A 22,935-nucleotide genomic window follows, 5' to 3' on the forward strand; every position below is an offset into this window, starting at 1 on the left:
GGGTAGCTTTGGTATGTAGGAGTTATACAAAAGTGGGGATAGGACACCACCCTGTGGTACCCCTTGTTTAACTCTTCTAGGTTTTGATGTTTCGTTTCTAAATTGCATCGATGCCTGCCAACCACCCAGATAATTTGCAGTCCACCTTTTAAGACATTGGGGAAGGGTAGACCCTGCCAGGTGTTGCAGTAACGTGCCATGGTTGACCATACCACAAGCTTTTAATAGGTCTAGCGCAACGAGTACTGTTCTATGGTGGGTGTTTTAACCGCAATTTATCTCGGTGCTAATGGCATTTAGCGCGGTGGTGGTGCTATGGAGTTTTCTGAAGCCATGCTGATGACAGGCTAGCTGCAAATTTGCTTTGAAGTAGGGGAGCAAAATGGCCTCAAGCGTCTTGGCTACTGGCGATAGGAGATATATTGGGCGATATGACTCTCCTACGTTAGCTGGTTTCACAGGCTTTAGTAGCGGGACCACCTTGGCCATATTTCATTTTTCGGGAATGACAAAGGTGGAGAGAGACAGGTTGAAGACATGTGCTAAATATTTGAACCCCTCTTTCCCCTCTTTTCCTAGCTTTTTTTGAATGCATGGGTCATACTCAGTAATATTGTCCATAGGACCATAGGTCTGAAATGAATTTCGAGCCTCCGCAATTTTGTTAGAAAATTTTATATCCCAATCCGAATAGCGGCTCTCACAAATAAAATACCTGAAAATAAATGTCAAATTCGGATTCGGATTGGGATATAAAATTTTCTAACAAAATTAGGGAGGCTCGAAATTCATTTCAGACGTATGGTCCCATGGACAATATTACTCAATATGGCCCATAGATTCCGAAACTGGATGTGCCTTTTCAACAATAAATTTGACCCACCCTAATGTAGGTATTTTGGATTAATTTGGATGTGATCTTTCTATTTATGTAGGAAAAAGTTCAAATTAGAATTCCTCATACACGAGTTTAAGGCTTTTGTAAATGAATAATCTTCGGAAAAAAATGCAGATACCCACATTCTTTATTAGGATCGCAGTACAGTGAAAAATTGCATTTTCTTTAAAGAAATATTAAAAGTTTGTTTGTATGCTGCTATGTCTAAATTTATGTTCCCTGCAAAGTTAATAAGGTAAAAGAACCACAAAAAGTCGTGTGATTTCTATGTTGCTCATACGCCATGTCATTCCCTATAATTTACCACGGATAAAGAACTGGAATTGTATTTATAAAATAAGAGAAAAGCCGGGTAGTTTCGTAGTCCAAAACGCTTCTTTTGAAAACTGGTAATTTTTTATGTAAATTGCACAACTTATACCATATTTCAATAGATTCATATGAAATGAGTATTTGTCTTTCAGTAATATTTTAAATGAATATTTAAAGAAATTCTTTGGAGTTTGAGTCAAATTCGAGCGAAAATGTCCCAACTGTCACTGTGGAATGCCCCTTAAGTTTTTTTGCTAACTCATTATAATTGAAAATATAAATAGAGATGTGAAAATTGTCCGAAATGTCTTATAAAAATTAGAGGGGAAGATTCGTAATGGAAATATAATCAAAATCTCTAATAAATCTATGAAGAAATATGATTGGTAAAGATCTGATGACAGAAAATAAACTTGACTGAGTACATACATACTTCCGATATCTACTTACTGTAATTTTTCAAAATATCGATACCAAAATATCTGATTTAAAAATGAATATATCAAGTAAGTATGCTCTTGCTTTTTTGCTTTGTATCACAACATTCCTAGCGAGCGCAAATAAGCATAAATTTTGCCAACTGCTGCGCTGTATTTAATATTTGTCACTTTTATTTACTGACTTTTATTTATGTTTTATTTACATTTATGAATCAGTTTATACTTTATTGCACACACTCACAAGCCCTTTCAAGCACACCGACGCATTAGGCGCTTGTATTTACATTTCAATGCGATTGTGCCGTTATGTTTCATATCGCTCTTACACGCACTTCATGTATTTATTTACTGCAGGCACACACAACATATATAGTCTCACATATGACCAACAAAAAATTGTGTAAGCGAAAATAAGTTACACGGCGTCAGTACGATGGGAGCTATCTATGTATGTATGTCTAGTCCCTATACGAGATGTGACCTGCCAACTTTTGTGCTGTTGTTGTGATAGTCTCAAACAGACCCTTCGATAACAATGTGGGTGTTACCGATAAGCGTATAAGTCAAGATTTCGATAAAAGCATGAGCTTCTGAAGCTCTATAACTTGGAGAAAGCACCGGCCATTGGAAACCCCAGCTGGTTGAAGGCTTATATTACGCCCACAGTAAGGCATATCCATCGTAAGATATTCACAGATCAGAAGATGCGAAGTGTGAAAAAAATCGCTCACGGACGGTCAGTTTTTCCGTATTTACAGTACGGCCGTAAACCTTTGGGAAGTGTTTTTTTTTTCTCTTACAAGGCACGAGCTTCGTATAAATCTACTAAATTTCACAGACAGGTCTTGAATGACAAAAACAAGCATTTTCAGCGCAGTGGAGCTAGACCCACCAGATTCTAGTATCGAAGCGAACCCTGCACATATCCGGTAAAGGACTGCTCGGCCTCCGTGAATTTTTTCTAGCGGTTAACACAGCACCAATAATAACCTGTTTTTAGACAAGAGTCAGTGTGTCAGTTCATGTCATTATGTCGTTCATTCACATCTACATTAAAGCTTTTGATCAAATAAAATAAGCCACTTATAAGGTGCTTTATTTTTTGGTGAACTAATGTGTAATATTGGACTGGGTCAGTTCTTTTATGAAATAAGAAACTAGTAACAAAAGTCCGCTCCGTAAAGCTTATATTGCGGGGGTCTTGGGGCAAAATTTTTTATTTTAACTTGACTACTTGGGCTGCAAAATTTCGAAGATCCTACCAAATAAGACTTACACAGATGCTCATATCGCTAAAGAGAAAAGATTTAAGGCTCATGATTGGTATAGTAACTGCATACAAACTTCTGGCATCACATGCTAGTGATAGAAGATGTAGGAAGTGCTGGTTAGAGGATGAAAGATCGAATACGTTTTGTGGTCAAGTCATGTGCTCGCCAGGCTAAGAAGCTAGCACTAAAGAGTAGCAAAGCTACCAAATCTAAATGCAGCAAGAAACATAGGTTCTAGAAACCTCTAGTATTTGCCAAGAGGACGGATACAATCTATAACATAAGTACTAACTGGTACTAACTTGTGGTCTTTCCATTTGGTCATCAAACGAACTTTGGTTACACAATGGACACATTATGTCCATGTGAGATTTTCATTGACCGGCTTTAAGACGCTAGAACTTGCGTAGAAGACAAAGCTATGGGAAAAGGACTTCAAAGCCTAGAAAACATTAAAAGAAGTTATAAAGCTCTTCATATCCAAAACAATGTAAAATGATGAGTTTTGGAATAATTTGTTGCAACACTTTTTCGACCCACTCTAATATGAATGAACATCTGCAAATTTATTATATTTATGTTGAATATATGAATGTGGCATACAATAAATATTAAATATATGAAATTCCATAAAACGTACGCTTCTCTCCAGGCTATGTTACATAAATCGTCCATGCACTGCTTCAGTGTAATGTTGCAGAAAACTTAAGCCGCACAGTGTTCCATAGCGTTGGGCGCATTCATTTAAATTCCCATGCCGAATCGCTTTTTTATATGCGGAATGCCGATGTGCGGCCGGCAATGCGGCACTACACACACACACACATTGGCGCCCAAGCAGGAAAGATACGCAGATGTGAATGAAGGCGATAACCCCGCGATGCGACCAGAAACAGTGACGAAAAATGCACGCGTAAAGTAGAATCACATGTAAAGAGAGAAAGAAAGAGGACATAAATAAAAAACAAAATAAAATAAAAATGTGTTTTTGTAAGAAAACGTGCAATCAAAAAGAAGTTATAAAACATTGTTTAGTGGCAATAAGTAAGTGCAATAAATAAGTGCAATAAGCTACGCTTTTTGTAATTTTGTAAAATTTAATTTAATTTCTTCCAACAATTTCTATTTCTAACTCAGGCTCCTTTTATTTCTGTGCTCTTTTCATGTTAGGGTGTGTCTTTCTTTGGTGAATTTTTTTGAGGTGATAACAGAGAATGCGTAAATATTAAAATTTTTCGAGCTACTAGTAGCTTCCGTTTCCGCTACCTGAAAACAAAAGTTCACTTATTAAACGAAAAGCGGCTTTTGATATATAAACATCTTTGGTCACGGTTTGGGAGAATTCAGTTAGTAATCGTAGGGATAGTGAAGACGTCATCTCCGTAAGCATTATGTGGAAATATTGCACCTGAGAACACAGCCGTATGATGCCAAAAAATACAAGCAGGTCCTCAATGAACTCCACAAACAGGCGTCGGACCTCTATGCCAGGAAATTCCCGGTGAATTCTGTACTCAAAGAACAATGCCCTAAACTTGTAGAAGAGGAGCGCACACTCCCTAGGGAAACGCGAGTCGCTCTAGCTCAACTTCGATCTGGATACTGCAACAGGTTAAACTCTTACCTATCCAGAATCAACCCCGACATACAAAACATATGTCCTGCTTATAACATGTCCCTACATGACACCAAACATCTCTTCAACTGTATTGTGTAACCAACGCCTCTAACACCCCTTTCCTTATGGTCCACCCCTGTTGATACAGCAAGTTTCCTTGGACTCCCGTTAGAGGATATTGATGATAATTTGTGATCGGTCGCACCTATTGGATGGGGCGAAGCACTACTACAACAACAACAACAACAGAGGGAAGGCGTAGGCGTAGTCTTTGGAAATGATATGCTATACGGAGGAATATAAAATGTACGTGTGGGCGTTTTGTCTGGTCGAGGCTTTGGGAATACAAAATATCAGCTATGTACGTCGCAGAGTTGAATAAGTTAAACCAGACAGCAAATTAGGGCAGACCAAGATGTGTTACAAATTTGTTATCAAAGTGTTAACGGTTTGCCATCGAGGAGCAATCGATTTTTTTTATAAAAGAACACTTCTTATCGACAAGTTTTTCGGTTGTTATGAATGTGTTATCGGCGAAGAAGACGAATTATCAATTTTTTGTGCAGTGTAATAAATTTTTTATCTATAACAAAAGTTATCAATAAGTTATCGACAAACTATCGGTTTTTCATGGAAATGTTATAAATTATTTATCGAAAAGCTTTCTTTATGTTATCAAACCGTTATTGATTTGTTATCGAAAAACACCGAACATTGATTATTTACTAAAAAATTATCGAAAATTCATTGACTTGCTTTCAAAAAATTTACGATTTTAAGTTGAAAAGTTATCGATAACTTATCGCAATGTTACAACTTTATATCGATTTATGAAGGCTCATCGGTTTTAGGGAAACAGGACCTATTAAACTTCAATAAATAAAATATAACTTCAATAAATATAAAAAATAAAAACGAAACCAATAAGAAGCCGATGAGTCGGCGATTAGAAGCTGATAAAACCAATAACTCGACGATAATAATTCTTTATCGATAATAAGCCGATAGTAAAACAATCAAAAGGCAATATCGGTTGTTACCGATGGATTGTTAGCGATTTCAGCTGTTTCCGAAAAAATCCTTCTCGAAAATCCCGAAAATATTTGCTTCTGATTAAGCTACCTCTGCACCCGCATGTTTACACATAGAACTTCACGAGTAATTGGTACTCGCGCCGTTTTTTAAAACTATTATCACTCAAACTAATCTTTGTTTGTTCTTGCTAAAAAAAAAACACCCTAATTCGGATCCACTATTTACTCATCCTCTTCTATTTGCGCGCATTTCATATCTTTATTCGCTACACTGCCTTACCTTGTTCTTCCGTGTAGCCATGATATTTTCCACGCTAAACGATGCAAATGGGAAACAAAATTACTTCCTTTTTATTGTTGCTTCTAGTGGTTTACGTGAATTATGAGTGACTGTAAAGCGCAGCAGAAGAAAGCAAGAGGGGATGGAAACAATGAAAAAACTAAAGCTAAAACTACATACAAACAAAAATACTTGAGACTCTAGTATGCGGTTAGCTGTAATAAAAGGGAAAATAATAAAGTCGCATTTAATCGAGTTTCCTGTCCGAACTGACATTCATGAGAAAGGACAGTGAATGAGAATGGAATGTAGATGTCGCACGAGCTTGAGATAGCAAAGAACACAAGCTAAAGTGGCTTATGCGGATACTTGACATTTTTTAGAGCTTTTATATTATTTGAATTATATTTCTTTGGTTAAATTATTTATCTCCCAGTTTAATTGATTGGCGACATCCCGTTCCTTTCTTGGTTTCTTCCTTTGTCCGACGCTATACAGTGATAGCATTCTATAGTTAATATCTAGGATTTTTCGCAGATTTCCTTAGCCTCTACTTTCACAAATTGGAAAATAGTTCCGTCTCTCTGAAATGTCCGTTTCTTTTCTTCTCCTTCTCCTTTTTCTTCCGGCAGTGCTTCGCCCCATTCCAATGATCAAATTATCAAAAAGACATGGGTGTTAGATGCGTTGGTTCCGCATTTGCAGTTGAAAAGATGGTTGATGTCACGTCATCACAGACTACATGCAGGGATTTAATTAAGTATGTCGGGGGTGATTCTGGATAAGAAAGAGTTTAACCTCTTACAGTATCCAGATCGGAGATTGCTTTGCTCAGCTGCGGGTTTCGGTTATTTGACTTTCAAAACGGGGTTCGCTGGGAATTTATCAACATAAGGCTGACTTTGCCGACTTTTTGCGGCGGGGACTCCTAAAGTTTCTGGAAGAAAGGGACTCTACAATCATAGGCCTCTTAATACCATGACATATGACGACGTCCCGTGGCAGTTCTTAGTACGGTGTTTTGACATATCGGAGACGAGTAGCATGCAATCAATTCTAGGTAGCTAGAAGCATTTCTTAGCCTTTACCCCAAATGCCGCCATCTAGCGTTTTGTTAATTTGGCAACAACTCTGATTTTTAGGTACAATTGCAACTGCCTGCTCGCCAAAATGCAGATCATTATCGAACGTCACATCCAGTTATTTTTTTAGCCCCACAGTCGGTGGTAATTCCATCGATGCGTATGTTCAATATTTCCGTCGCAATGATTCGATAACGGCTATTGCCCTGACCACAAGATCTAACAGTGAGAGGTGCAACAAAGTGTTCAGGGGCTCCGTTGTAAAGAGGACAGGAACATACTAATAAAAAAAGCTCGTTTTTAAAATTTGCAAATATTTTTTAAGTTTATAGGCTTTGTAAGTACAGGCGAACTAAACGAGAACACCAACAGACTTCAACTTTGGCTACGAATTCTATTAGTCGTATTTTTTTACATGTATATACATCAACATTTGCGACTAAAACAATGCAGCTCTGCTCCGCAGAAATCAAAACAATAGAACTACATTACTTACATCTCTCTCTCTCTCTCTCTCTGTTGCTTTTTTGTTTTTTAATCAGGGATAATAAAACACTAAAAACGTGGATGAAAACCATTTAAAGTAATTTAGAAGTTCTGATTTTAAAACCCCTATATTATTTAATGTGGATAAAATTGTGCTCTTAAAAGTCCATACCAAGTTTAAGAGCAGATGTATACGCACATGATAAGAAACACAGCTATTAAATTTTAATTCGAATAAATAAATTTAAACTTCACTTAACTTAACTTGAATACTCACTCAATAAGAATTCGTAATAAATCATGAAACAGCGAATGTCCGGGTTTGGCGAGTAAATGCTGAGACTCACAGAAGGTGCGCATTATACATTGACGTGCTGGGTAATTATGTCTGTGTATAAAGCAACAACAAAATAATGATGCATAATAAAGCAGCCAACAGCAAAAGTGCAAAGGAGCCAAAATCGGAAATGCAGCAGCACAAATCGATGAACCCGAAAAATATACCAAAGAAAATTAAATGAAACATAAAAATTGAGAAGTGAAATCAATTAGCAATATAATTATACAGCAATTAATATCAAGGGTTGTAGGTATGTTGGTGTGTTGAACAGCGTAATTAACAATATGAACTCATTGTGCCGGAATTTCAGTTCAAATGGAAGATATTTTTGATACATATTGTAACGAATTTTGGGAAATTCCGCTTATTTGGAACCTTCTGCTAATGTTCGAATCACTAAACTGTTGAATAAATAACTCCAATATTCAATAATGCAAAGACCATTACTACTACGACTACTTTACAATAAGACATCTACTTCTCAACTAATAATGTGCTTATATCAAACTGATTGCCATGCCTCAGCTGGTGTTGCTTTTATACTCTTCGGTTTACTCGTTTGCATATTTCTAGGCGTTTCTAGAATTTACTATTTGTTTACCAGCTTTAAACTCACCAGCTATAACTACAAATGCAGCTATAACCCGCATAGCCATATGCGCGTGTATATGTGAGTGATACTTCCACCGATGATTGCCTACTTTTGGGAGTATCTCAGATAAACGCATGTGTTTGTGCGTTTCTCTCCGCTGCTTGTATGGACATATGTGTAGACATAATGATTAATTTGTTTACGTACATACAATTGTGGCAGCTTGCTTTATTGTTGTTGTGGCTTTATTTACTTAGTTTCAGATTAGTGATGTGCGTATCACTTAGTGTCACTAATATTCGAAACAATATTGTTGAAAACTAAAGATATTCGAATTCAAATTGAAATAGATATATGTACCTAATTGTGAATTTTGATATACATACATATCTACAAGCAATGTGTACTTCTGTATGTGTGTGTGGTTATTTGGAATTTAAAAGAAAATATTGTTGGTGCTTAGGTACCGATCATTCCAAAAGTTTCCACCAAGGGATGGCTGACAACTTTTCGAGAGAATGCCTTCTATGAAAACCTTATTAATTTATAGAATATATTTTGTACTGATTTCAAAGAAAAGTTCTTTTTACTCACGTTAGTCCTCCATAACAATATATATTTTATTTGGGAGGTTTTCAAATCAACTTTCCTCACTCGAAAAACTTGATATCTGCAAAATATACCAAAGTCGGTGATAATGTTGTCATTGAATGGTATTTTACCTGTGCAGACGGAGGAATCAAAATATAAGCAGTTTGCAATGATACAGGGTGTCGAAATTTTGCTTTTTTCTTCGCTCGTTTTTCAATTATCATTTGACTACAAAATTTCAAAGCGCAAAGACACTTTGAAGCATTTTTTCCGAACTTTTCAGAAACAAATACTTATAACAAAAAAAGTTTTGGAAATTTTTCAAAATTTGGTTCTCTATTTTTCAGTTTAAATTTGTTAAGTGTTGCTCAAAATAAACTCGAATAACCTCCTCGCAATGAATATTTTAATCACTTTGTATGGCAGTGTCAATTTTTTGGGAAGTGGGCGTGGTTGTCGAATTACAATAAGATGTCTCATAATGTTTTAAATGTATCGTGCCATAAAATGGATGAATGGGCCTAACGTGTATAGAAAAATGTTCGATATGCCTCCAAATCCCAATAGTTTGGAGCGCTTTATTATTTTCTGAAGTTTTGTTGAAATCTTTTTTCAGACACGTCTTAACCGCTTTTGGAGCTCTTTGATAAGTTTCCGAAGTTCCATTGGATATTTTACTATTTTTTATTTAATGATTTGGAAATAATCGTTACATCAGGAGGGACAAGGCGGCGGCTGGATTATGCGTTGTAAATCTCTTCAAAGCCCTTTTCTCCCGGGAGTGGGATTTGAACCCGCACTCCAATGATGGCTGAACTGCCTTCTTTACATATTTTACTCTTGACACAGTACATACTGCGTATATTAATTTTTCTGTGAGTAGTGACGTCGAATATGTAAACAAAGACCGTATCTAAGAACTAGGGTTGCCGAACAAAAGAGCCCTCAACAAAGGCGGCTTTAATCTGTGACCGAAAAACTTCACGGTGGTTCAACTGGAGTTTAAAGCAAACTTAATTTAGGTAAAGTTTGGAAATAACTTTTACTCTTGGACAATACTTACTGCTATGAATGTGTCTGGACTATGACATTGATGTCGGTTATAAAATGAAAAAAAAAGTTAGTTATAAGCTTGATTTCCAGCTTTTAGCAATTTTGATAAATATAAATAACAAAGGAGACTCCTCACACCCATAACGCACTACTCAAGAAGGTAACAAAGTGCTCTAAAAAATGTAAAATTATCAGGCTGGCCTGCAATTTACTTTCGAGTTCGGCCTATTTAAATTTACTGAGCCCAACACGCAATTTCATACGAAATTTAATTCCAGCACATCCCAGTAAAATATAACATGCATTAGTACTACGGGGTATGAAATCATACAAATAGTCGAGGTTCATACTTACATGTTAGCCCACTTGCCCATCAAATCGAAAAAGACGCGTTCAGCATTTGTTGCAAACTCAAATTCATCAAAGCTCTCATCAAATTGATGACTAACATCATCAATATTTATCTTGCCTGCAACATTAGCATTGACGTGACGACGGCCTTCATCTTCACTGCTACGTCTTTGTTTACGCCCAATCATTTCTCGATGAGCTACACACCATTTTCCCCAGCTGTGATACTGATTGCCATATATATATCGTCTGGGGCATGAATGACGCTGCTCTTTTGTAGGCGGCAAAAGCACGGATGAATAAGCAGTGGGCATTTTTTCAATTTTCTTCGGCAATATGGGTTTGTGGGCAAATCTCTGGTGTTGTTGTTGTTGTTGTTGTTGAACGGATGTTAGTTTATATTGTTGTCGCTGCTCATGTTCTCTTAGCCATTGATGTTGCAATGGCCTTTGCCACCGAGGGCCTGCATTTTCTTCTGTTGAAGGCCAATAGGGAGTTACATGCCCTTGGTGCAGCCAAATGTTGTTGTTGCCGTTGCTGCTGCTTACACTCAATGCTGCCAACTTTGATGATTGCATTGTTGGTGAAATTGTTGCAGCTATCGTTTGTTTATTTTTCTTCGACTCTGCCTGCATCGTTTTGGGTCTTAGAGAATCCAAAGTTGTTGGCAATTCATAGTTGAATGTATATTCGTAGACTTCGTTTAATCCACGTGGCATCTCTGGCAGTAGAGCTTTTGCAATGTTGCCCTGTACCTGTAATGCAAACATAAGAAATATGGACAATTTAATTGCATGCAAAATATGATTACACAACAAACACATCTGCAAGAGTAGGCTGACTCCACTTGATACGTGTGTGTGGCCTGCAACACATGAATTTGTATCTTCAAAGATGCTTTCCAGTTGCGGTCCTGGAACTATATCTACAGCAAAAACTTACCCCCACCGTTGAGCCCTTTTCGAATAGCAAGTATCTGCGTTGCCGCCTTAACCAGGTCTGTGGATTATTGTGCTGACTAGTTGGCGCTAGAGCGCTGGTAACCGCACCAGCTTTCATAGCGTTTGTTATTGTTGTTGCATTTAGGCTTTCCACAATGTGGTTGGTGCAAATTAGCAGCTTTGCTAACATCACAAACAAATGCAACATACTGCCTGCATCTAAGTGTCCAAATCAACTCTGCTTAGCTACTTGCGTCGTAGGTGCTTGTGTGCAACTGCTGCCATGGCTTGTTGTGAGCTGCTTTAAACAATCTTTGACTAAATGGCACCTATAATACACGGGACATATGTAACTTTGAGGTTTAGTTGCTAAGCAGTTAAATTATTACATCGTTTTTTCGTAACCGTAACTCTTCTTTCAAAACAATATGCATACGAGCACTTTACCAACCATTTTCACAAGAGTTCCATAAATAGCTCCATCAATCCCTAGGTAAAACATCTTCGCCGAGTACTTCACCACTGTCCCTATTTTAAAGAAGCCGAAGGTCTATGCACCTACATCTCCCTACATTTTTTTTTTTTTTCTTTTTGTAAGACTCCATGGTATAGCAGTCGTGCCAAAGGTCCTCTACTCAAGTGAACGAAGTTGTATGGCAAGCTTCACCAAAACATTTTATTTCGTATAGAATGCTGACTCACTCCCTTGATAGCAAAATTGACATAGTGGCACTCTATATGAGAGTTAGCAGAGTTTGGCAACACTTTCACGGGTCTCCAGCGCGATTTATAACATCTTCCACCCTACCAGGTGCAGCACTGGCGACCGCAAAGTCCTCATGGAAGGAGGGGGTTGGTTGAGCTAGAATTTCCAACGTGAACACATCAAATAGTTTCCGAAGTCGCTTGTCAAACCTCTTAATCAAAACGTACTGCAACGTACCGAATCTGTATCCGGCAAAGGACCATAAACACCATGACAACTTCTCAAAACTTTCAAGCAGTAGCCTTATCAAAATAAGAAGTTGAAGAAGAGGTACGCGTATGGAAGCCAAAGTTGTACTAGCCTTAATTTTATAAGCTGATCTGAGGGCTGAGTTGAAGTGCGTAAAAAAATATCAGCGGCCTCACGCAACGGTCTACAGCGGCTCGAGAGCAAAAGGTAATGGTAATGGAAGCAAGTGCAATACCCAATGTGCAGATAGTGCCCAATAAGTCAAACTATGAAATAGTGGGCTTGCCAGGCTGTTGCGTTCTCACATTTAATTCTACCGCAAAGATATTTTTAATGGCTATCTAAAGCATATTTGGATGCAAGTACCGGAGTTTCTTGTACTACATAACAAAATGGATTGGCTATTCCCTGGCAAATGGCCATAAAACAAAGACGACATCCAGAGCCGTTGCAGAAAATTATAACTTGCTTCTGCTTTATGTGTGCCGCATTTTTCTGAAATCAATTTGCTGTTGGAAACTGAAAGCAATCAAAATTACGTTATTGTGGGCCAAAGTGGCCGCGTTTTTTTTTTACACGCGTATACGTTTATATTTGCGCGTAAAAAAGCGCTTATCCTCGCTTAAGTAATGCTTAGGAGACCCATCTAGCGGCAGGGGTTAAATAACTAGCTACAGTACAGGGTGTACCGAAAAGCGGAGATACAACCCTCTGATGGTCATAGTGTATAACATATAGCTGAATCAGTTGCGATGATTTGTGGATACGCACCATTTTAGGAGGTGATACATAGAATTAGTGTTGAGGTGAAACACAGACACATATTGCAGTTACATCTGAGTATAACGCTTATTGAAATTTAAAAAAAATAAATGTAAGGCGCGATAACCTCCGAAGAGATCTAAGGCCGGATTTCTCTTCCAATTTGAGTCGTGCTCCTCTTGATTTTCCCTACAAATTGTCCGGACGGCACCTACATGTTTTATGCCGACTCCGAACGGCATCTGCAAGGCAGATGAGTTTTCACTGAGAGCTTTTCATGGCAGAAATATACCCGGAGCGCTTGCCAAACACTGCCGAGGGGCGACCCCGCTTGGAAAAATTTTCTTGTAATTCAAAAACCTTATTTCAAAAATTTTTATGCGCGGCAATTTCCGTAGAGTAGATAAAGTTTGACGCTTAGCAGTCCTTAGAAAGAATAAGCTCAAACGTCTATGGATGTAAAAAAACCAGAGCTATTATAGCAAATTCATGGGCATCGTTGAACTATACCATTATATATTCAGGATATTTTGCGCAAAAGAGGATGAAATATAAAGAAAATTATTCAAGATTTACATCCGAGGTGATTTTGGCAGAGCTTCTCTTCCAATTTTCGTCGTGCTTCTTTAACATTTTTTGTACATATTGTCGGGACGATAACTACATGCGCACTGCTAATGGACGAAACCGCTTAGAAAAACTGGTTTCTAATTGAGCCAACTTTTTTCAACATTTTTAGTGTTTCTTCGCCCGGGCCTGACCCAGGACTTCCGTTGTGGGAAGCGGAGCACGCTACCACAACACCAGGGCATGATTAGTCTAAATTTTATCTTCTATGTTTAGCCTCTATATATGGTTAGAATTTTTAGAATGAAGTTCTAAATAAAATAAGGAGAACTTGATTACAAATTTCAAAGTTTTCAATTCTCAAAACTTATCATCCGTCCCTCGTAAGCAAAACAATTTAAATGAATGCAGAAATTGCTTTCCTTAACGATACTCAAATATATTATACGCATTCTTGTTGACACTTATTTGTTGTACGTCGTGCTTGCTGTTTATGCTTTAGTCAACATTTACTTAGAACAATAACGGGACCACTTCTGTTTGGAGAAATTTGAACTAATTTAATTAACAACTTAATTTACAACACTCAGTTTCTTTTGATTCGCATTATTTGCCTTCGTAGTGATTTTTTTGTTTGTTGTTCACTTCACTCTTCACATCCAGGGATTTGAGCATTTTGTACTCCGTTCTTTTGTTCTTTCAAATGCTCCAAAGCCCTGGCTATTACGATTTTGGATGCGTATTCGGTTGGTTGGTTGATTGGCTGATTGGTTTTCTAAAAGCTTGCTTGAATTGATTGGATTGGTTGAGATTGAACTGTTTGGCGTTGACAACATTTGCGTCATTTCAATGTGAAGGAAACGTCATCAGTAGGAATGGATAAAGCAAAACTTGCCTTTTACCTCATAGAAGTAGCTGCAGCAATGCGAAGAAGCACCAACAACAATAAAATTTCAAAGAATGCTGAAAGAACTTGAAAAAATTCGAAATTCTGTATGTCATAACAATCGCTGTTTACTACAAAATACCCATTGAATACAACAACAACAAAAAGTGGTCGGTAAGAATGGCAAACAATTTGTGGCTTAAGTTGCATAGAATTTAGCGAGCCAGTGAGTGTTTTTGCATTTAGTGCATTTGCAGTTGTTTTTATACCCAGATATGTGAATCAGAGTATGATACCGAATAGGAATTTATAAAGGCGGAAAAAAATTTGGCTTTGACTTTCGACGCTCAAAATCAGCAGGTCTGGGAAATAAATTGAACCATGGCCCTCAGTTTTCAATATATTGCCTAATAGAGCAACATGACTATTAATTATGAAATATTTTGTTTGTCAATAAGATTCGCTCGTCCTTTGGAGTATTCGTCCGTTGGTGTCAAAGTAGATAAATATGCAAAGGTTTCGCTAGTTAGGTCGTGTTATAAGAATGAATCAAGAAACTACTTTCTAGAGATTATTCTTAAGGATACCCAAAATAGACCACAATTGAAAGCGAACAGCTCCACTAAGCTGGTAAAGTCATTTTGAGGATAAGTCGCTAGCCTTGGTTCTTACGCCCTGTCTTAGTTATCGCTAGGAAAAAAATTAATTAAAAAGTTTCACTTAGGCCTAGGCTGAGTTTCGAATAAACAAATTTCTTCACATTACAGTAATTGGCCTAGGGTACGTGAGATTGGGAGCGCGCGGATGGCATCTTCTCACACTTCCCATCGGAGGCGTTTTTTGCACATTGTTAATGCCTTCGACACTTCCGCACTAAGCTTCAGCAAACCACTTCTCTTCCCATATTAAAAACAGAAAAATGTGCATTTAGAAATCTGAGTAATCCTGCCTGCGGTCCTGAATTTTGCAAAGAAAGGTATGAATCACATCTTCTTCCCATTACCGCCGACAGCTTCTTCAGAGGGAGCTTGTCTTTAAGCGCCCGTGAGTACTCTCAATATAGCTTTGTTTAGTTTAAGATGGAAGCTCATTCCTTCACTATTAAATATATGTAAGAGGCTCGAGATCATAAAGCATAGCTATTAGATTGTACTGCTCTTTCTATGGAATAAAAATCCACCTACACAACATTGCAAGAGTCAGGAAATCGGTATGACTGATGAACCCGCAGATGTTTTCAGTACTGCCCAAATCTAGTTTCCTTTTCTATTTAAGAGTCATACGTGTAGGCCGTTATGCGCCTACGACTATAAAGTCTCTCTACACCTCCTCCCTTGTTCTGTTGCTGGAAGTCAACAACTTCCCTCGTACGTAAGCTCAGCTTTCACACCGTTTAATGAAGTTCTGGTCTTGTCATCTGACTACTTGTGATGCTAGAAGTAGGATTGTTTCCACTAGTTGCATTCTTTCATTCTCTGCGCCTCTTTTTCGTTCAACGGTAAAACCTTGCAGAAAGGCATTCAGAGCGACCACGTGGCAAATTAGGCTTAGCTTTTCTTGTGTGCTGCTCATTGCACTTTTTATTCCCAGTCTTGCTAGCCTTTGCCCAATCACTTGATTGCACTTTTTTCTAGACTAGATGCTGAGGTGCGTTAAAAACTAGTCTTAGCACTGTGAAATGAAATACGACCAGTTATTTTTGTGTTTCTACAAGGAATTGTTCAGTTCTTACTATTAGAATTCAGCCTTTGAATGGTGTCTTTTCATAGTTATTTGGGTAGGATTCAAAAGCAGCTAGAGCTTAGTACTGAGAATGAAGCCAAAGTGAGAATAGACATTTCAAGCATTGTATTGGGCTTTCAGGGCCATTGTTAAATGCTGACGCCTTGCAATACCTCTCAAGTTCTCTTTTAATATGGTCCCTCCCTTTAACTCCGCGCTTTATATCAAATACTGTTAAGGGGCATAGGTAGATATATAAAGGTCGATTTCATTCTACATTTTGTTTCTGCTTCTAACTGTGTGAAATGATTGTATTGTTCATTTCTTTGATCTGCCTCTATTAGCCAACCATGACACAAAAGAAAGCAACCACAAGTGCCGTTGCTGCTGGGAATTTTATGCGAACAACAATTTGATGCGAAATCAAAGCGGCACTCGAATAAAAGTGGATTCGCACCAGTTTTGAATATCGCAGAAATGGAAGTGGAAAGTCCCCCAAGATTTAGTTAGTCTTTGTAAAGCAGATAAAAGACCAAGTCGCAAATGTATTTGTGGCACGTGCTACACAGTAAACAAGATGATAACAGAACAAATGCATTAACAAAAATAGTAGACAGTGGCAAAAAAAGTTAAATTTCATTTTACACAACTCGAAATACTTTTTTCAGGTGTTTTGAGAAAAAAAATTTCTGGTCTCTACTGTCTTCCTGGCGATATCTTTGGCGATTTTAACAGTGTGCACTACCTTAAGAATTATTGTAAGTGGGCAAATTCAATCCACCTCTGACTGAAGAACGAGAACGATTTAGTAAACCCTCAAAATAGATGTACATTATTTGGTTGTTTTTTATATGACTATTTTAAATTCGCAATATTTTTTTTAAATATAAGTAAAAAGGGGGAACAAGTTTTAAGGATACTTTTGCGACAGTCTAACCGGTGTCTCTTTCCAATCTTAGTACGCGGGGGCTTAGGCTGCTCAGAAAATTGAATCCGAAACTGCCTCCACAAAAATCTGAAAGCATTCGATTTTTTTCGATACGGTCTAATGTGCACACACACATACGCACAAAAGATTCCTCAGTTCGTTTCAATTTAAGCGAAGTTGCGACAATATCACGCCCTCGAAATCAACTTCATCTCACTTGCGGCAAACATTCTAGTACGCATTCCGCAGGCCAACACCAAGGAAGACAAAGCAATCAAGCAAAAAATACCAACAAAACAACCAAAAAACTTTATTCCCATCAACAAAATTTGCTGAAACACAATTTAGTACAATAACAACAACAAAATAGCTCAAATGCTGCAAATGTTGTCAATGTGCAACAACAACAACAACCAGATTAGCCAATGGCCATCATTGAGCATTATCTTTTTTGTTGTTCTTGTCATTGTTGCCACAAGCTATGCAAAGTCATTTGAGGCGTTGGATTTTACTCAAACTTTGGTAGCTGCTTCGGATTTAACAATGGAACTTGAACACTTAATGCACTTCAAGAGTGTTGGCAACAAAAAATGCAACAACAACACGTGTAATTACAAAATAATCAAGAACCCCACGCCATTAGCAGACCCCGCTACGGGTAAACCGTTTGTGGCAAAGCAGCTTTTATCACGCCGTAAGAGGTTTTTGGCATTCCCATCGGGTTCAACATTTTCGGTAAGTGCATGCGCTTTGTGTGAATTCTGCATTTGCAATAAAAATAAAGATATTTTGTTTTATTGGTAATAATGTTGATTAAATAACATAAGTATTTACATGGCTGACTTCGAATGAGGCAACATCAAAATTTGTGTGGCATATATTTTGTGTAGAACAATGGGCTTTTTGGAGCGAAGCTAAGGAAAGCGAAATGTAGCTAACTAAAATTTATTTGTATAACTTTCACTTCCCATTCAAACGAAATCGTGTCCCTCCGCTAATCTCTAAGCGTTCATACTCGTATATTCATATCAACTTTTTTGAAATTTCCAGTGTGCCGTTTGTTTGACCGCTGGTGTTATAGGTAATCCCAATTATCAATACTTGAGTATGGGGCTGAATTGGGGCGTCGCTTACGATTTACCAAACTCCACTTGGATGCTAGATCACATAAACGCTTTGGAATATAAAAATGATAATAAAGATTTGGAAAAACCAGTTATTCAACGACGAAACCGCAGAGACCTGTATCATAAACTGGAAACCGTTATGAATAGGTGAGTATGAATGACTGTTTTTGCAGTGAAAAGTGCGGCTTCCGCAGCTAACGTATACGAAAAGGTGTCAATCCCTTTGCGCGAAAAATGGTGTTGAGATATTGACAGGGAGAGAGAAGAATGTGGCGGAGGCGGAGAGGGGAAGAGGAAGAGGACTCAGATCTTCATAGTTTCATGCAGAAAAGTTTATATAATTGTTCCAAGATGGTTTCGCTTTTAAATAAGTATTGCAGCGACTATGAAACCACAGTCTCAAATTTATATACAAATCATTAGGATACAATTATAACAAGTAAGGTTCGGGTGTAACCGAACACTATTTACTCAGCGTGAGCTTCAATTGCACATTTCATTTCAGATAAATTACTTTTCTACATAACACGTGGCACCGCCCGTTTTAAAAAATGTCTCCCCGTTTCCATCTTACAATAAAACTTGATAAGTGAAATATTATTGATTCAAAACTATTTTTTACTAAGTTTTAGCTTATTAGTCTAGTCTACGACCCTTTTAAATTTGTTCTCTATCCCAGTTGCCGTGGTCTTTAACAGATCCCGTCCATTTTTACTAGAAATATTTTCTAATATAGGGAAAATTTGTGTACCCAATTTTATTACGATCCGTTAATTTTTCTTCGAGTTATGGCTCCCGAAACATAGAAAATTGCTTAGTCATAAAAGGGGCGGTGCTACGCCCACTTTTTTAAATTAGAATTTTTTCCTATTTATTGTTTTAAATACACTTGGTAAATGGAATACCATTGATATAAAGCTCTTTTTGCAAAGATATAGCTTATTTTATTCGTCCGCGACCCTTTTAAAAATCTTTTATATAAAAGTGGGCGTGGTCCTTAACTAATTTGGTTAGTTTTTCTTCAAAGCATTCCGTATAGTAAAGACAACCTCTCTGCCGAATTTTGTTACGATAGTTAACGATTTTTGTAAAATTGATTTTATCACAAGTGGGCGGTGCCACGCGCATTTTAAAAATGTTTTTCAAATTTTGATCAAGAGTCCCAATGTCAGTGCACATGTCAAATTTCAACATTCTAGGTGTATTAATGACCAAATAATCAGGTTTTTGTGTTTTTCAAAGTGCTATATACATATATATATATAGTGGGCGTGGTTATCATCCGATTTCGCTCATTTTCAATACCAATCTATTCTGGGTCCAGATAAGCTCGTGTACTGAAGATATCTCAATATTTACTCAAGTTATCGTGTTAACGGACAGCCGGACGGACATGGCTCAATCAAATTGTTTTTCGACACTGATGATTTTGATATATGGAAGTCTATATCTATCTGGATTCCTTTATACCTGTGCAACCAACCGTTATCCATTCAAAGTTAATATACTCTGTGTGCAAAGCACGCTGAGTATAAAAATGCCGGCAGGGTCAAATAAAGCAACAATAATAATTTGCCCGGCTATCAGCAGAAAACGAAAATGAAAATCAAAATCGGAATAAACATAAAAATAGAAATAAAAAAATAAATACAAAAGTATATCAGTGAGTAAACACACATGAATGCATACACACTTCCATAGCAATGAACATTCAAAAAGTTGACTATTACTCTCCGCCACCCTCCTTTTGTGCAAAACCATACTTTATTGACTCTACGACCTCTTCTTGTTACCATCTCCTTTTTTTTTGCAGTTGTTGTTTTTGTACTATTGACATTGTATATTTTTTTAGATGCTCTTTTTATATTCTATTTTGATTTCGTTGTCAAATTCAAGCCGACTTTGCTATTTATTTGTACTTTTTTGTTTTGTTTTTGATGGTGAGTATTGTCCGCCATAGTTTTAGATTTGTGAGTATATAAGCTGGTATGGCCTATTGCATATTGCTTACTAAGAACTCCCATAAGCAACATTTGTTTGGGCTATCACACATACATATAAACAAATTCGATATGCGGCACTCGCCATTTCCATGCTGTTGTTATTTTAATTTAGAACTTTTTATTGTTATCAATATCCAATCTGCTTCACACAAATACTATTAGGGTGCCCAATGAATATAGTTTTTCGCAACATATTTATGAATATAGAACTATGGCCTAGCAATGCTTTTACATTTATTTTTAATTTTACTTTTAAGAAATACTTTTATTTCTATCTTTACTTTTGCTTTTAACTTTATTTTCACGTTTACTCTTTCTTTTACTTTTGCTCTTGCTTTGACTTTTACTTTCACTTTTAGTTTACCTCTTCTTTACATTAACTTTTACATTTAATTTTGTCTTTACTTTTACTTTTATTTGCTCTTACACTTTAATACTATCCTCATTCAGACTTTTCGCTGATTTAGTCTGATTTCAAAATTTGGCTTCCAGATAAATACAAAAATTTCAATTTTAATTTGCTAGTGGACTGCTTGTTAAACAGGAAGTTGCATGTTATGAAGGAAATGGTTGTGCTTCATACAAAATTTGTTACAACAAAATTTCTCAGTCAGTGACAAACATATTTACAATCAGCCAATCCATCGGTACCAAGTAAATTTTACAATTGCCCGCCCTGAGGTGATTGAAATTTGGTACGTGAACTGAACAACTTTGAATGGTTCGAGAATTGTGCCAAATCAAAATCAAACAAAAAATTGTAATCTGTACAGATGCGAAGGTCATCAAACGAGTTCTTTGGCTTTCATTAGGCTTTTGTCAATTTTATTTTATTACGTTTTTATTTCATTTCCTCTGAAAAAATTACTTCTCTCTTGGTAAAGCTGCGTTTACTTCCCTCCATTTATTTACTGTTTGTTTGTTTGTTTATTTATTTTGTTCTGCTTCCTCCGTAGAGCCGTTACAACCTGAATGCGCTCGTTAGTTGTTCGGTCATTTGTTGTTTGGATAGACTTTTTATGTGCTTACCTTTACTTTCGCTTTATGTAGGATTCAATTTTATGAAGTTGGTTTTTTATTACATTTGTTAGATACGAAACAATAAAATTAAAATTCAATCAAATTAAAAAAACTCACATTTCCTACAGCAAATTATATGTCAGATTGGACAGTAGTTTAAGCCGTACAAATTGGGCCTGTAAGTAAGGGGTTCATTTAAGGCATTTTAGATGTTTTTTTAGGTATCAGGTACTTATTGACCTCAAAGGAAGATATTTGTAATGGTAAGTGCAACAACTTCATACCAGTGAAGCACGGAAAAAGTCGTAAGACTTTTATTTTCATTACTAAAACCAGCTAACTTTTCAAACAAAAAACCTGTCAAAATTAAATTGGGATTTATGGCGATCTTTAATATGGTAGCACCGAATTTATATTAATGTCGAAAGGTTTGGAAATTTATTTTTGTGAGGAGTGTGAGAGACCGCAAGTACTTCGAAATGGGCTTCGTTGTTCACGAGTAGAAGTAGAATTACTTCTTTACTTCCCGCTTAACCGTTTAAACGTCTGGCGCCAATTCATCACAAAAAAAGTATCTAGAACAAGCTTGATTACAATGTACCATGACTCGAATCATGGAAAAAATCTTCCAAGTTATTCTATAATACTGCAATATTGTTAAAATTTTTTTCCTAACCAACTCTTTATTGTTTTGCAAGGAAACCTGATTGTCTTTAATAAAATCGTATCTTATTATTCAATAATCTGATATATAATTTGTCTTGTGAAATACCTTTTCATGATTTCCGCAAGTCTTCTTGCTCCGTATGCTTCTTGTATTTTTTAGAGATAATCCCCATTTATTTGAGCGCTTTGTTTGAATTTCGTCTCTCTGGAAACTACGATTTTATGTGATGTTTATCATACAATCAGCAAGGAAGATAGAAGAATCCGTTTTTTTTAATTTCTCACTGTCTTGATCATTTCGAATTTTACAAATACTTTGTAAAAGTAGTTGGATTTATTGGGACAAAATTTAAACATCATGACATCAGGACGGACAAGGCGAGGCGACAGCTGTCTCTATTATACCTTGAAGATCGAAACAACTGTCACCTTGCCCGTCCTGATGTCTCGTTGTTTAAATGTTTCCCAAATTATTAAATAAATTAAATTAGAAATAAGTAAAGGTGTCTAAATTCGGGTGTAACCGAACATTATATACTCAGCGTGAGCTTCAATTATACATTTCATTTCAGATAAATTACTTTTCTACATAGCACGTGGCACCGCCCGTTAAAAAAAAAATTCTGCCCATTTCCTCTTACAATAAAACTTGATAACTTAAATATCATTGATTCAAAGCTATTTTTTGCTAAGTTGTAACTTATTAGTCTAGTCTACGACCCTTTTAAATTTGTTTTATATCTAAGTTGCCGTGGTCTTTTACCGATCCCGTCCATTTTTACCAGAAATATTTTCTGCTATAAGGAAAATATGTGTACACAATTTCATTACGGTTTTTTAATTTTTTTCGAGTTATGGCTTCCTAAACATAGAAAATTGCTTAGTGATAAAAGGGGCGGTGCCACACCCATTTTCAAAAATTTTAGTGTTTTCAAATTTGATGTTATAATTCAATTTAGAAAGTAAAATTCTATTGATACAAAGCTCCTTTTCGTTAAGATGTAGCTTAT

The sequence above is a fragment of the Eurosta solidaginis genome, chromosome 1 (assembly GCF_040869045.1).
Source record: "Eurosta solidaginis isolate ZX-2024a chromosome 1, ASM4086904v1, whole genome shotgun sequence".
NCBI classification, from domain to species: domain Eukaryota; kingdom Metazoa; phylum Arthropoda; class Insecta; order Diptera; family Tephritidae; genus Eurosta; species Eurosta solidaginis.